This window comes from Chrysochloris asiatica, unplaced genomic scaffold (assembly GCF_000296735.1).
Source record: "Chrysochloris asiatica unplaced genomic scaffold, ChrAsi1.0 scaffold00187, whole genome shotgun sequence".
In the NCBI taxonomy this organism is placed as follows: domain Eukaryota; kingdom Metazoa; phylum Chordata; class Mammalia; order Afrosoricida; family Chrysochloridae; genus Chrysochloris; species Chrysochloris asiatica.
Window position 1 is genome coordinate 3690589 of NW_006408705.1, and position 4194 is coordinate 3694782.

Below are 4194 nucleotides of genomic sequence, written 5' to 3' on the forward strand. Positions count from 1 at the left end.
TTACTTGTATTGAGAGATGTATCTTCAACCTTGATAATTCTGGATTGATTCAGTTCTGCTCTTTTGACCTTTCAGTGTATTGCCCATTTCTGATAGCTTAGTATTGATCTTCTGGATTTGTTTGCAGGTTTTGTATTGTTTCCAATGTTGGTATCTATTTTGTTTGATTGTTCCTGTCGTGCTTTTCTGAATTCTTCCTTGTTTTCTTTGACCTTTCTGTGAAATGTTTGGATGTATTTCTGTAGGTTTTGAATTGTTTCCAATGCTGTATCTATTTTGTTTGATTGTTCCTGTCGTGCTTTTCTGAATTCTTCCTTGTTTTCTTTGACCTTTCTGTGAAATGTTTGGATGTACCTCAATATCATTCTCCTGAATTCTTTTTCAGGTACTTCAGTGCTTCTTCTTCCTCAAAAGCATTTTTTAGCTCTACCTTTAGGTTTATTTGGGCTACTCTGTCTTGTATCTTCATGTGAACAGAAATTTTTTGCTGCTTTTTAAGCATTGTAGTGTTGTTTTATTTGTATTATGTTGATGAGTATATGTTCTTGTATTCTTAGGCATTCACCAATTGCTTCCTGCTGTTTGTGATTAGCTTTTCTGTTCACTGTTCGTACAGTTCAATTCAGAGTGGATTTAACCAATGTTAGTTGTATTCACTGCTCTGGTGTATAGCAGCTGGTATTTGCTCTTGCCCTATTATTGGGATTTTAGGGGATACAGCTGTGGTTTTGCTGCATGGTGCAATTGCTGCCTCCTTTGTGTGATACAAGAAGGTAAACAAACAAACTAAAAGCCCACACAGAAAAAAGTGAAAGTCAGTGGCTTTCTTTCTGGCAGCAAATGGTATGCTATGCCATGTACTGGCCTCTTTCCTTCATTACTGCCTGAGAAAGTTAAAAATGGATGCACTGTCTCTGGCTGGCCTACACAGACCACCAGCCTCCTTTCATTCCTTCTTTTTCTGTAGCCCACATGTCCATTCACCTGCCTCTCCTAGTGAGAGCCAGTCCAGGTCTGGCTTGGGTCGATTTTGCAGAACTGAAACAGAGCCTGCCCTAGTGAGGTTATTGTATATAACTCCTTCCTGGGGCTCACAGCTGCCGAGGGGCTCTGACTGCCTGGGAAGAGGAAGAGTCCCTGGGGTTGTGCACTGTTTGGAAAAAAATAAAATAAAATTGCACTTTAGTCTCCGTGAGCCACAGGTAGGTTTATGCATTGCAAATATGTTTTCTTGTCTCTAAAGCTGTTCAAAGACTCTCAAGGTGGCTGTGACAAGTTCTGTTGGCTGATGCTGTTCATCAGTCACCTCTTCTCTTGTCACTTTTATTCAACTTTTTCTCCTGGTCAGCTCTTAATCCACTTTTCTGTCCCTTTCTCTGGAGCACAGAGTTCCACTACCATCCTCTGTATCTGTCTAGTCCGGTTTCCCACATCCTTACTGCAGAGAGCCTGCACAGTCTTTTGGTTTAGTCTACCATTTTTCTACGACTCCCCTTCATTCTTTGGAAGAAGGAAGAATATTCTTAAGTAAGCCATTTTTTTACATTCCTCCTGGATAAATTTACTTTAAAGGATTCATATCTCCTCAAAGTAGAACTTAAAAAATATTTTTGGAAAGGGATTCCTGTGTCTCCTTTGAAACATAGAAGTTGGCTAAGGTTGTTGTTGTGTGCTGTTGAGTTGGTTCTAACTCCTAGCAATCTTGTATAGGGTTTCTGAGGCTGTAAATCTTTATGGGAACAGAAAGCCTCCTCTTTCTCCTGTGGAGTGACTGGTAGATTCTAACCACTGACCTTGCAGTTAGCAGCCCAGCTCATAATCCATTAGAATTATCTATACTGGGATCATTAGGTTGGCATTTATTGGGCTGACAATTTATCCTTCCTAACAGTGACACTGCATAATAATGAACTGGACCATAAGGTTGATTTGAACCTCAACATAGGCAGTTCAAACTCACCAGCTGCTCCTTGGAAACGCTATTCAACATCGCTATGAGTCAGAACTTACTTGACGGCACTTAACAACAACAACAAAATTCCCAATTTGCTTTGTTGAACAGAACCTAACTAGTTTCTAGAAGTTATCTGCCAAATATCCTGAATATTTGTCTTGCCTCCTATAAAAGAGTCACAGATTATAAAGTTTTAAAATTCTTTTATCTCTTTTTGGATGACAAGAGGCTATCATGACAGTGCTTGACACTTTACAGATATCTGAGCTGTGGTCAGAGTAGAGGTCTTGATTCTGGTTACTTTTTCCCTAACTGTAACCTCCTAGTCCATGTCCCTTTGTATGGTTATTACTTGACTTGGAAATTTGCTTATTCACAGAATATATATTACTAAATATATGTGTTTCCACAATTTAACATTCCTTACAAATAGTTCATAAAGAACCTTGGTAGTGTAGTGGATTACGAGCTGGACTGTTAACCTCCAGGTCAGTAGATAGAATCTACCAGTCGTTCTGCAGGAGAAAGATGATGCTTTCTGCTCCTGTAAAGACTAATAGCCTTGGAATTCCTATACAAGGTTGCTGTGAGTTGGATATGACTTGGTGGCACATTACCACCACCACCACCACGGCATCACAGATGGTTCATGGAGCAGTCTAGGAATGAATATTCATATAAGTGTCATCAGTAGATTAAGGTTATTGATTAAGATTCAAACTTTTGTTGCTTGTCTTTGGCCTCAAGGTAGTTTGGTTTTGAGATGTGCTTAATGTGATTGCTTTCTCCATATACTTATTTATTATTGGATCCCTGGTGACACAGTGGTTAAAATACTTGACTATTAACTGAAAAGTTGACAGTTTGAACCTCACAATCGTTGCTCTTCTTGAGCCCATTGTTGCTGCGAATGTATCATAGTAACTGTGAAGTATGAGAGATGAAATCTTACCATTCTGGCTTCTAAGGAGCATTCTGGCTTTTCCCAACACAGATTTGTTTGTTCTGGCAGTCCATGGTACTTTCAACATTCTTCTCCAACATGATAACTCAAATGTATCGATTCTTCTACAGTCTTTCTTATTCAGTGTCTAACTTTTACATGTGTATGAAGTGATTAAAAATACCATGGCTTGGATTAGGCACACCTCAGTCCTTAAGCTGACATCTTTACTCTTGAATACTTTAAGAGGTCTTGTGCAGCAGTTTTTTCTAACAAAATACGTTGTTGAGTTACTTGACTGCTGCTTCCATGAGTATTGTGAATTCAAGCAAAATGAAGCCTTTTGATAACTTTAATCCTTTCTATGTGTTCATGTGGTCCATCAGTCAATTGGATTAATTGTTTCCTGTGTCTTTGATTTATTTTCTTCACTCTTCTTTGTTCCGATCAATGGTTGGCTGCAGACAAATTCTCAGCTTTTTCCAAACAATAGCATTACCTCTTTCCTATCTCTTACTATACCAATTTTTAAATAATACTTATTGTGATTTTACTCTTTACCAAACACAGCACTATGCTAAGAATACAAACATGAAATTAGGCCTCAATTTTCACACAACTTAAAGTCTAGTGAGGAGAAACACAGAAGTAACGACAATAGCATAATAGTAGAAATGGAACAAAGTACAGTGAAAACATTTAAAAGCACTAGACTGTTAACTTCAAGGTCCCCAGTTCAGACCCAAAACTGCTCAATGGAAGAAAGAGGAGGCTTTCTGCTTCTGTAAAGATTTACAACCACGGAAACTATACAGGGTTGCTGTGCATCAGAATTGACTTCATGGCAGTGGGCTTGGTTTTTTAGCCTCATTTGGCTTCCAACTACACCCATCCTCATAGGATAAGGATTTGGCGGGTGGAGGGGCAGTAAGATTATTTATAGACTAAGCTCTAAGTATTTAGACTTCCAGAATTCCCTGTCTGTGTGACTCTTCACAGACCTCTTCCCTGATTCTCTCATCTCTTGACTAGATCCACATGTATAGGTTCCCCTAGGCCCAAGAGTTGGCTAAGAGGTAGCTGTTTGCAGAACATGTAGCCAGAGTTTGGATATGTGGACTGGGGTGTCCACATTTATGCATCTGAAATGCGTCATGATCTGTCTTGGATCTAAAGGTGGAGAAGGCTTGTGTTTGCATACTCCCACAGAACATGAAGGAGTCTGAGAATTCATAATCAGAACTTGACTTTTCATGTTATTATGAAAGTGTATTTATCAAGATGTCTCTCGTTCCAC